Source organism: Cervus elaphus, chromosome 23 (assembly GCF_910594005.1).
Source record: "Cervus elaphus chromosome 23, mCerEla1.1, whole genome shotgun sequence".
NCBI classification, from domain to species: domain Eukaryota; kingdom Metazoa; phylum Chordata; class Mammalia; order Artiodactyla; family Cervidae; genus Cervus; species Cervus elaphus.
Window position 1 is genome coordinate 74287279 of NC_057837.1, and position 12931 is coordinate 74300209.

At 47.8% G+C, this 12931-nt stretch overlaps 1 protein-coding gene across 2 annotated transcripts in view; it reads right to left on the reverse strand.

The window, feature by feature from the left end:
* Positions 1–12931, reverse strand: part of CDH22 (cadherin 22) — a 79598-nt gene that overhangs the window by 54752 nt on the left and 11915 nt on the right. The window lies entirely within an intron of this gene.

Below are 12931 nucleotides of genomic sequence, written 5' to 3' on the forward strand. Positions count from 1 at the left end.
AGACCTGAATGGGGGCACAGAATGATGAAGTGGTGGGACTTGAACCCAGGACTCTCTAAGGTCAAAGTCCTCTGGAAGCCAGAGTCAGCACAGACACACATGGTGACCCTGGATGGTGGCCTGGTGTACTGAATCACAGCCAGTGACTCTGCCACTTCTTAGCAGTTTGACCTTGGGCCCGTCATGAACCCCGCTTTTGCCTCAATTTCCTCCTTTGTGAAATGAGGGTGACAGTACCACCAGACTCCTGGGATTGATTTCAGAATTCAAATAGATTTCCGTATTCAGCACCAAGGACAGCGCCCAGCCCACACTAAGAACTCCGTAAGTGCAGGTTGTTGTCTTCTCAGGAGGCACTGCATGCCTGTATACAATGGCACAATCAAGCCTCCCTCACAGACACACAGAAATAAGAGACGATTCATACAGCATCAGGCTCATGGTGGGCGCTCAATAAATAGTGGCTGTGTAACTGTTAGGAGAGAGGATCTCCCTGTCACTCTCCTCTGCATGTTGCCCCCACCCCCTGGGCAAGACACAATGCTGGCTTGAGTGAGTCCCCAGGGACATGGCTGAGCTCTCTCTCTCTCTCCCTGGATGTATCCCAGGGACTCCCGCAGGGATGATGGAATCATTTCCCCAATCTGGGGTTCTTTATTGCAGCCATTACAGTTAATGCGGACGCATGGGGATGGTGAAGGGTCAGTGATTCATCCCTGGTTCCACAGGCCCCACACTCCCTCCCACCTCCTTCACAAGTCAGCAGCTCCCCAGAATCAGCAGAAAAATGGGTGCCAGGCTTGTGGATGCTGTAGGACCACTTTGTACCATCCCCCTAAGTTTAGCAGATTGCATTTTACAATGCACCATCACGGCTCTTCTCTCCTTCAGTCCTCATGCCAACTCGATGAGGTAGATGCAGTGACATGCTGGCAAATGTTTAACCATTGGCTCTGGGGGACGGAGGGGTGGGGATAAATGCCCTGCTTTGTAGTGTTTGCTGATTTCTACGGTGTAAATACTCTCACCATGGCCAATTTCAAACTACCAATGTGATATCAAGTGGCTTATGAAACTCCTGAAAGTCAATATTTGGCTCTCATGAGCTGATACAAGCCAACTTCAGTATACTCCTGCATCATTTCCATTTTACAGATGAGGAAACTGTTATGCACAGTGAAGGATGACAATGTAAATTAATAATGAATAATAATGAAACCCATTATTACATAAATGTCTTCGATGATAATGATAGATTGTTTATTAAATAACTACCTTTCACTACATGTTATAATAAGCTCTTTATGCATAGTATCTTACGGAATTCATATAATAGAGTCTTGAAGTAAGCTCTATTAAGATTTCTACTTTGCAGATAAGGAAATGGAGGCTGAGTGAAGTTTAATAAAGAACCCCTTTTGTCTCAATTTCATCATCTGTGAAATGGGGGTACTCAGGACCATTGTGAGAACTCAAATAGATTTCCTTGCTCAACAGCTGGGACAGTGCCTGGCTAAATTCATCCGGCAAGGAAATAGGAGAGGCAAGGTTCAAACCCAGGTCGATCTGATGTCAAAACACACACGTATCTTGCCTTATAAGGTAGTAGGTTGGGGATCAATAGAAGTAGAAGTAGATAGGCAAGTGAAAGAAGAGTGGAAGAAAGGACAGAAAGGGAGAGCAGGAGGAGAGCGAGGAACTGGATTCAGGATTCTCCCTCCCTGGTATTTAGTTCAAGCCCAGACTTTCAGAAGCAGGGCTGGGATTGGCTAGAATGAGCCATTCGCTGTCCGTGGTGCTGCTCCCAGCCCTTCTGCTATTTGAGGTTAAGGGCCTAATTCCAGACTGTCGTAGGAAGGATTGCCCAAAGGATTCTTGCATAAACAGGATCTCAGAACTCCAGGGCTCCATGTAGAATGTTGGATATGGAAAGGCTGCTCCTTGGAAAGCACAGAAACCAGTGGTTCTCAACCTGGCTGCACATTAGAATCTCTTAGGAGCTTTAAAAGAGAACTGATATTGAGCCCCAACCCAGATTAATTTAACAGCACTCCCTTGGGGGTGGAGCACAGGCAAGGGTATTTTAAAAGCTCCAACAGTGATTCTGAAGTGCATTCCAGACTGAGAACTGATGCCCTAGATGCAACCCTTGATTGAACTGATGAGGAAACAGAGTCACAGAGAGACTCAGAGCCTTTCCCCAGGTCAAGTCACTAGTAAAGGGTAGGAAAAGATTCCAACCCACATCTCTGTAGCCAGCATGTCGCCCTCCTGGACTCACTGTGCCTGCACTGAGACTGACACCTAAAAGGAAGCAGCAAGGATGACACAAGCCACCAAATCAGCATAAGAAGTTGGACACCCCTACAAAGAGATGCCCCTTGCAACTTCATGGAGACATGGGACTTTGGCATCAGAGAGTCCTGGGTTCAAATCCCACCACTTCCTCACTCTGTGCCCTCAATCAAGGCTTTCCCTTGTTTGGCCTTTTTCCTCATCGATAAGTTAGAGGGTCACACTCTGCCTCTCAGAGATGTTATGGGGGTTAGAGATGATGGATTTAAGAGGCTGGTAAAGCCAAGCATTTAGTAAGTGCTCAATAAGAGTTTATTCCTTTCTCTTCTCTCTATATGGTCAGAAGATCTCTGGGGCTGTGCCTTTGCCCCTGAGTGGGAGACTCCTGGGCACCAGATTCAGGAGGGCTGGGGCTTGCCCACCCTTCATTTCTAGTTTATCTGGGTGGCTCTGACATTGTTTATCCTGGGTCCAGAACTAGAATCCATGCTCTGGCTCCCAGGTCAGAACGCTTTCTCTTCTCCCTTTAACCCTTGCTGTTTATGAAATTCAACTGAGGCCCAAACATGGGTCCCAGAACCCCAAACTGCTCAGGAAGAAGGTGGTGCCAGGTGGAGTGGAGGTCAGGGGTTGAAGACAAATTCTCATTCCAGCCCTGTCCTTGGCTCTCTGTATGGCTATGGGACAACTACCCCAACCTGACTGGGCCTCAGTTCCCCTTCTGTAAAATGGAGATAACATTTTATGCTTCCTGTATCCTGGATGAGGGAGACCCCTTGATGAGATGAAAGGGACGAAACGCTTTGGAAAAGAACAGAGTCCTCAACCGAGGTGACCAAGTGTCATTATTATGAAGATGTTAGTAATTATTATCATCCTGTTTCTTCCCTACATCCCTCTGCTGCCCTGCTGGGCCCGGGGAAACCCTTGGCTCACATTTAGCTTCTCAAACATTTTTGAAAAATGAGTCCCACCCCCTGCTGCTGCTAGAACTGCGTGGAATGCTTTCTATTAAAAATTAAAAGCCACTTGTCGAGTCCCTGGGAACATTCAGATTACACAGGAAACAAGTCCCTTCTCAAACTCCCCCTCTTACCTCCGCCCCCCGCCCCTGTCAACTCCCTCTTTGCTCATCACTTACAATGCCGGCTCACTGCACGGACCTCAACTCCGCTTCTGGCTGCCCAGTCAGGGCAGCCTAATGTAGACGAATGATACACAGGAGGTGCAGGAAAGTGGTTGCATGGACGCGGGGTCAGAAGATAGAGGGGGAGGAAGCAGGTCAAGAGACAAGTGACAGAGAAGGCGGCATACAGAGACGTGGTGAGAAAGTGGGTCAGAGACTGAAAAACAAGAAACAGAGATGCAGAGAGATGGACAGAGAGAAGTGACAGAAACAGAGGTAGCCAGACATGTGGGGAGAAATTAGAATAGAGAGAGATGAGGGCCAAAGAGGCATATATACATATGTATATATACATATATACATATATATACAACGAGAGAGAGAGACAGAGACGGGGACAGAAAGAGATCGCCATGGACTCACCCAGGCAGGCAACACTTGAGTGTGTGTGTGTGCATGGATCTCATCTACCACCCTGAGAAAGGGGATTCTTCTTTTGTTCCAAATTGAGTCCTATTGACTCTTCCATCCTCTCCACACTCAAGTGGGACCCTCTGTGGAGTAGTCTGGTCACCTCGTTTATTCGGGGCAGCAACATTCTAAGTTTCTGCAGTAGCATCCCTTGGCCAGTTGCAGAAAGCAAATATTTTTGGCTTATGATTCAGTTCTATTTGGTCACCCAAGGTATACAGAGCACCTACTATGTGCTAGACCCTTGAGGGTAGGATGCCACATTTGTCACCTCTGTACTCACTGACATGTGGGCATGTGGCCTGGCAGAGAGGGGCTGCTCATGTTTGCTGAGGGATTTGTTGATGGAAAAGACAGAGAATGAAGTGAAGCTGGGGCCTGTGCTCCTCTCTGCCACCTCTCTCCACCAGAAACCTCCTGCCCCTTTTCTCCCCATCCTGAGTGGTGAGAGCCAGTGCCGTTGCTAGGCAAGGAGATATTGCACATATAGATCTTCCTGGACTTTAATTAAAAACATCTTTAGAAGGTGTCTCTGCAGAGGCCAGCAATTGATTCCTGGCTTGGGCCTGAGGGCTGTTGAGCCACACTCTCTCCAGCAGCAGGTGGGACAGTCAGAGGCTCCCAGCCTTCCCCGCCCTCCCCAAACAGGACCTCTGGGAAGCACACTGCCCCCTGCCTTCCTCCTCTCCTCTCTGCCACCGTCCTCTCAAGCATGGGCCCTGGCAATCAGATAGTATGTCCTCCCGATTTTATTTCCCCCTCCCCTCTCAGGCCTCAGTATCCTCAGCTGTAAAATGAGGGTATCTACACTTAACCCAAGAGAGTTTCTGGGAGGATGAAATGAGATTAGGGGTGTGAAAGTGCTCTGTAAGCTGTAAAGTCCTGTATACACTAGAGAGATGGTTGTGACTGTTTCTCATGCCCACTGAGGCAAGTAGCTTAGGTTCTGGATCCAGGCTCTGGGTCCAGTTCTGGCTCCAGCTCTTACTATGGAACCTCAGGCAAGTTACTTTATCTCTCTCCACATTTATCTCTTCATTGGTAAAATGAGGACAGTAATACCTGCCCTGCCTATCCCCCAGGATTGTGAGAATAAAGGGAAATAGCTTTGTGAAAACAGTGTTGGCTGATAGCTGTTATTTAGTGGATGTCCCGAGAAGTGCAGACTGTACTACAAAAGAGTCTTTTTCCATCTATTATAGATGCTGCTCACAGAGGGATTGCAATACACGGGAAAGCGGCTGTGGCAGGGCCCCTGTCCATTTCCACAGTCTGTTGAGCCCTAATCTCAGGGTCCAGCAATGCCAATCCTATGGCATATGTGCCTCCATAGTCTCCTTCCTTTGCTCCCAGCAGACATCACTAATCGATTGTGGCATTTTTTTCTGCTAAGCCTGAATGAGACCTCAGACACCTTCTCAACACAGCCCTACGACCAGTTGACCAGAGTTGGCACCAGAGATGAAACTGATCTGCTAACACTTTGAGGACAGTGGCAGTATCTTGCTTATCTTTGCATCCTCACATACCTAGCAAAGGACCACATACATAGTAGGCACTATTATGTATTTACTGAATTAAAGCAATTGCTTATTTTTCTATCCCATTTGGGCTATATATATATATATATATACATATATATATATATGTATATATATATATATATATATATATATACATATAAAGTAGGTACTAATAAATGTTTGCTTAGTTGGGTGACTCATCTTTGCAACCCCTACAGACCCAAGTACACTGAAGGCCTTGTATATAATGGGTGCTAATAAACACGTGTGGATTTAATTCAATTACTTATCTTTACATCCCCAGCAGTGCCCCGAATAAAGTAGTGGGTAATAGATGTGTGCTGGATTGAACTTCTCATTTCTGTATCCTCAACAGTGTCAAGGATTTTGTCTTACACATAGTTGGCATTAATAAGTAGGTGGAGTTGAACTGGGCATGGGAGCCCTGTGAAATGCTCTTGCTGTCCACTGGTCAGGTTCTGCCAGCCTATATAAGGGATCTGGGCCCCCCAGCAACAGGAGATTATCTAGTCTAACTCTTCCATACCAAAACTCACTCCCTTGTTGATTTCACCCAGCCTCAAGCTTTAAATTCTTGCTTTGCTGATGACTTCCAAAGTGGTAACTCTAGCCCTCATCTTGCTTCTGACCTCCCGACTTGGAGATCTAACTGTCCCGTTGACAACTCCACTTGGATTTCTAGTAGACATCTCAGTCTGCTGCTGCTGCTGCCTAAACATGTCCAATTAGGAACTCTTAATTTTGTGCTGCAAATTTGCTCATTGTGGACCATTTCCCAGCTCAGGAATAGCAGTTTCATCCATCCATTTGCTCAGATCAAAAACTCAGCCTCATCCTTGTCTTCTCTCTCTCTCACTCCCCTCATCCAATCCCTTACAAACCCTGTTGGTCTGCATTCAATATACATCCAGAATTCGAGTCACCATCACCTCCTGTCCCAATTACAGATGTCTCCTCACCAATCCCCCTACTTTCACCCTTAACCCCTATAGCTTAGTTTCAGCCAACAGATCATCTTTTTAAAATCTACGTTGGATCATAGAACTCCTCTGCCCCACCCCGTCTTACTCAAAGCACAACCACAAAGCCTTCAGCAGCTACAAAAGTCCTATGTGGTCCAGCTTCCAGTATCTCTTTTGACCTCCTTGTACCCTCTCCCCTTCCTTTATTCCTCTTTTCTGCCACACTGACTTCTTTGCTATTCCTCAAACATGAGAAAACACATTATGCCTCAGGACCTTTGCACTCGCTGTTTCCTCTTCCTGGAACATTCTTCCTCTAGCTTAGTTTTTGCGGATCTTTTGTGCAAGAATTCTTCAGTTGTGGTGCAGGCTTAGTTGGTTCTTCAAGTGTCCCCTGAACCAGCAGCATCAGCATTGGCTTTGACAACATCTTTGCTAAAAATGCCAACATTTCTAATAGACCAGATGTGCTGGGCTTCCCTGGTGGCTCAGATGGTAAAGAATCTGCCTGCAATGTAGGAGACTCAGGTTCGATGCCTGAGTCAGGAAGGTCCACTGGAGAAGGGCATGGCAACCCACTCCAATATTCTTGCCTAGAGAATCCCATGGACAGAGGAGCCTGGCAAACTACAGTCCATGGGGTTGCAAAGAGTGGGACAAGACTGAGCGACTAACACTGAATCAGAAACCCTGGGGGTAGAGGGGAGCCTTCTGCGCTTTAACAAGTCCTCCAAGTACAATAAACTTTGAAAACCACTGTTTCACATGAACCTCACCAAGATGGTGGAGTAGAAGGACATGTGCTCATCTTCTCCTATGAGAACTCCAAAATTACAAGTCGCTGCTGAACAACCATTGACAGGAGAATGTTGGATCCCACACAAAAAAAAGATACCCCATGTCCAACGGCAAAGGAGAAGCCCCAGCAACACTGTAGGAGGGGCAAAATCACATTTAGAGTCAAACCCCATATCTGCCAGAGACACTCGGAGGGCTCAAACAAACCCTGTGCACACCAGGACCCAGAGGCCCCACAGAGACCGAACCAGAGCTGCGTTTGAGTGTCTCCTGCAGAGGTATGGGTCAGCAGTGGCCTGCTGCAGGGGCAGGGGCTCTGGGTGCAGCAGACCTGGGTATAGCATAAGCCCTCTTGGAGGAGGTCGTCATTAACCCACCATAGAACCGCCAGAACTTACACTGGACTGGGAAACAGACTCTTAGAGGGCACAAACAAAACCTTGTGTGCACCAGGACCCAGGAGAAAGGAGCAGTGACCTCAGAAGAGACTGACCCAGACTTGCCTGTGGGTGTCCAGGAGTCTCCCGCAGAGGCGTTGGTTGGCAGTGGCCTGCTGCAGGGTCAGCAGCACTGATGCAGCAGTGGGTGCACTGGACCTTTTGAAGGAGGTCACCGTTATCCTCATTACCTCCACCATGGTTTGGCCTCAGGCCAAACAACAGGGAGGGAACACAGCCCTGCCCATCAACAGAAAATTGGATTAAAGATTTACCGAGCATGGTCCCACCCATCAGAACAAGACCCAGCTTCCCCCTCAGTCAGTCTCTCCCATCAGGAAGCTTCCACAAGCCTCTTATCCTTCTCCATCAGAGGGAAGACAGAATGAAAACCACAATCACAGAAAACTAACCAATCTGATTACAAGGACCTCAGCCTTGTCTAACTCAGTGAAACTATGAGCCATGCCATAGCCACCCAAGACAGACGGGTCATGGAGGTGAGTTCTGACAAAATGTGGTCCACTGGAGAAGGGAATAGCAAACCACTTCAGTATTCTTGCCTTGAGAACCCCATGAACAGTATGATAGGCAAAAAGGACACTGAAAGATGAACTCCCCAGGTTGGTAGGTGCCCAATGTGCTACTGGAGATCAGGGGAGAAACAACTCCAGAAAGAATGAAGAGACAGAGCCAAAGCAAAAACAACACCCAGCTGTGGATGTGACGGGTGATGGAAATAAAGTCCGATGCTGTAAAGAGCAATACTGCATAGGAACCTGGAATGTTAGGTCCATGAATCAAGGCAAATTGGAAGTGGTCAAACAGGGGACGGCAACATTGACATTTTAGGAATCAGTGAACTAAAATGGACTGGAATGGGTGAATTTAACTCAGATGACCATTATATCTACTACTGTGGGCAAGAATCCCTTAGAAGAAATGGAGTAGCCATCATAGTCAACAAAAGAGTTCGAAATGCAGTACTTGGATGCAATCTCAAAAATGACAGAATGATCTCTGTTCGTTTTCAAGGCAAACCATTAAGTATCATAGTAATCCAAGTCTATGCCCTGACCAGTAATGCTGAAGAAGCTGAAGTTGAACAGTTCTATGAAGACCTGCAACACCCAGAAAAGATGTCCTTTTCATTATAGGGGACTGGAATGCAAAAGTAGGAAGCCAAGAAACAACAGTTAGAATTGGACATGGAACAACAGACTAGTTCCAAATCGGGAAAGGAGTACGTCAAGGCTGTATATTGTCACCTTGTTTATTTAACTTATATGCAGAGTACATCATGAGAATGGGCTGGATGAAGCACAAGCTGGAATCAAGATTGCTGGGAGAAATATCAATATCAGATATGCACATGACACCACCCTTATGGCAGAAAGTGAAGAAGAACTAAAGAGCCTCTTGATGAAAGTGAAAGAGGAGAGTGAAAAAGTTGGCTTAAAATTCAACATTCAGAAAACTAAGATCACGGCATCTGGTCCCATCACTTCATGCCAAATAGATGGGGAAACAGTGGAAACAGTGAGAGACTTTATTTTGGGGGGCACCCAAATCACTGCAGATGGTGACTGCAGCCATGAAATTAAAAGATGCTTACTCCTTGGAAGGAAAGTTATGACCAACCTAGACAGCATAGTAAAAAGCAGAGATGTGACTTTGCTAGGCTGTCTAGTCAAAGCTATGGTTTTTTCAGTAGTTATGTATGGATGTGAGAGTTGGACTATAAAGAAAGCTGAGCACTGAAGAATTGATGCTTTTGAACTGTGGTGTTGGAGAAGACTCTTGAGAGTCCCTCAGACTGTAAGGAAATTCAACCAGTCCATCCTAACAGAAATCAGTCCTGAATATTCATTGGAAGGACTGATGCTGAAGCTGAAATTCCAATACTCTGGCCACCTGATGCGAAGAACTGATTCATTGGCAAAGACCCTGATGCTGGGAAAGATTGAAGGCAGGAGGAGAAGGGGACGACAGAGGATGAGATGGTTGGATGGCATCACCGACTCAATGGACATGAGTTTGAGCAAGCTCTGGGAGTTGGTGATGGACAGGGAGGCCTGGTGTGCTGCAGGCCATGGGGTCGCAAAGAGTCGGACACAGCTGAGCAACTGAACTGAGAACTGAGTTTCACATAGCTCTTTGGTCCACTCCCTTGGTTCCTTCAGACCTTGTTCAAATGTTCTGTTATAAAAAACGAAGGCCTTATGTCCCTACTTCCCTGGTGGTTCAGTGGTTACGAATCCACCTTGCAATACAGAGGATGTGGATTCAATCCCTGGTAGGGGAACTAAGATCCCACAAGCCTTGGAGCAACTAAGCCTGTACCACAACTAAAGAAGCCTTGCGCTGCAACAAAATATCCGTGTGATACAGCGAAGATGCAGCCAAATAAGCGAATAAATACAGAAAAGAAAGGTCTCTCCTGACCCCTCTGTCTAAAATAGCACTCCCCCAATATAAGTCCCAATTCCCCTCACACTTACACCACAGGGTGTATTTATATCTTGACTTGTTTCTTTCTTTCCTATCTCTCTCCCTGCCCTAGATGCAGGCTTTCTAAGAATCTCCGATGCCTGAAACAGTCTCTGGCACAGAGTAGGCTCTCAGTAAACATCTGGGCATGAATGAGCCCGCTCTGTGCTCAGAAGGGAACCTGGGGCCCAGAGAAGAGCAGGGGCTTTCCCGAGGTCACGCGGGGCGCCAGGCTTCCTGACCGTCAGATGCAGGACCCGCGCTGCAGCGTTAGGCTCAGCGTGGCTGGCGTGCCCCTCTTTAGAAGCGTGGCTCATTGGAGGCCCCCGGCACACTTCCCTTCCCTTTTAAGCTGTGAGTGGTTTAATTTGTGAGCGCCGCTGCCTTTCATGTCCCAAGCTGTGTCCCGCTCCCTCTGATCTCAGAGGCCGCCCAGACCCCGGTGCTGCTTGTCGGCCCCGCCCCTCTCAGCCCAGATCAGGAGGCTCAGTAATTGTGACTGATTTTCAAAGCTGCCTGGAGTCTCCGTAAGCACCCAAGTGTCGGATTTGCTTTTCCTTCAAAAAGTTGCTCAAATGAAATAAACTAATTTAATTTCTGCTTCCTCCTCCCCCTTCCTGGGTTCCCCTGGCTTGTCCGAGTTAAATCCCCACTATTTCCTGAGCAGAATATCAGAATCAGTGGACCGGGAAATCGGGGTGAGGTGGGGCGGGGGTTCCTTGCGGCTGGGCTCATCAAGCTAGGGGCTGGCTCAGCCTCCCACTCTCTGGGTGACCTTGAGTGAGTCCTTGTGCTTTTCTTGGTCTGACTTTCCCCATGAGTGACACAAGAACCTTGACACTCCAAAAGCCTGGGAGCCCAACCCAGCGATCTGCTGGGTCATTGACTTGCTATGTGACCGTGGGTCACATCATCTCCTCTCTCTAAGCCTTAGTGTTTCCATCTGTTCAATAGGGATGCTGACATCAGTCCTGCCACCTCTCAGAGTCAAAGTGAGAGTGAAGTGGTGATGGGCAAGCCAGCATGGGGTATATGGGACTATACCTCCCTCTGGGTCCCTCACTCCCATCCACTCTCCACCCTGAGGCAGAGGGAGGCTTCCAAAACGCAAGTCTGCCCACTTACTTTCTTGCTTAAGCTTTTCCCAGGCTACCTGATTCCCTCAAGTCCTTTGCATGAGTTCAGCTTCCTCCTCTAGCCTCATCTCTCGCCATCTTTCTGGCTTTTCCATGTGGAAACATGCAGTTCAGTTTTGGGTGAAGAGAGACAGGACTATGTCTCTTTTGGCCAGTGTTTGAGTCCAGGAGTAAGGGCTGCCGGACTTGGGAAATCAGAGGCTTCACAAGCTACCGCTGACTTGCAGTGTGACCTGGGACCCGTCACAGCTCTTCTGAGCCTCAGTTTCCCCACTTGCAAAACTGATTTCTAAGTACTCCCTGGGTCTCTGCCATGGACAACCTACAAATTTATCTCTCTACCTCAAACCTTGCAGCTGAAACTGGACACTGAACTGCCTTTTTCAAGATCTCTCCTTGGCTTTCTAATACTTTCAACTTAGTTCATCTAACCAAACTCATGATTTCCCTCCATCCCCACAAATCTGTTTCTCCCATCTCAGTAAATGGAGATTCCATCTATTTAATTGCCCAGGTCAAAATCTCGGTAGTCATCCTTGAATTTTCTTTCTCTCACACCCCACATCCAATCCATTAGCAAATGGTTTCAGCTCTACTTTCGAAATATACCTAGAAGCCGACCTCTTTTCAGTACCCTTACTGGTACCACCTTGTTCCAAGCTACCATCATTTCCTGCCTAGGTAATTGCAATATCCTTGTCAACGAGCTATCTGCTTCTGCCTTTCCCCCACCTCTCCATCTAATCTTCACGGAACAGTCTCAGGATCCTGTTCAAATTAAGTCATATCATGTCAGTCTTCTGAACAAGCCCCTCCACTGACTTCCCAGCTTGCTGAGCATAAAACGCAAAACCTTGACTATGATCACACGGCTGCCTGATCTGGTCTCTTCTCTGCTTCCCCTCAGAGGGAATTCAGCCCTGAGACCTTTGCATATACTGTTCCCACTGCCTGGACTGCTGTTCCCTGGGTGCAGGTTCTCACTTCTTTAGAGTCTTTGCTTCAGTGTCTCTTCCCAACCCCAGGATCGGTTTGTTAACTTGCTTCCTGCCTGTCTTCCTTGACCAGAATATCCCTTCCATGAGAGCAGAGAGGCTGGTCTGCCTTCTCCACGCTGTGTCCCAAGTGCCTGTGCGTATTTGTTAAAAGAATGAATGAATTCATTCAGCAGACACATAACCTGTCAAACGCATGCACGGGTCTTAAAGGCTGTGCACATCTGCGCATGCGTGAGAACACGGTATGCACAGCAGACAACACCAGCACACCTGTGTGTGTGTGTGTGAACACCAACCCACACCCACATTCACACCCTCGCCGTTCCCTGTTCTCCCACCATCCTTTGTGCTCACTGTCTTCTCTGGTTCACTCCCTTCTCTTCCATTACCACCTGCTCGCTCATTACCTACCGATTTGCCCCATCTAGAGAAGCCAGGGGTGACCGCACTTTTCCCCAAGAAACCAAGTTCCTCTGGCCTCTGATGAGCAGCTGCAGAGCTGGAAGGCCAAGAAGGAGGCAGTGCCTTGGCCAAAGAGATGGAACGTGCTCTAGGACCCAGAGCCACTGTTCCCTGTCCAGCCTGGCTTGCAGGTGACTTAGGTGGGGAAGGTGGTAGTGGCCGGCTTGCTCCTCAGCCCACGGCTCCAGTTTCTACCAGGAGCCCTGGGCTAA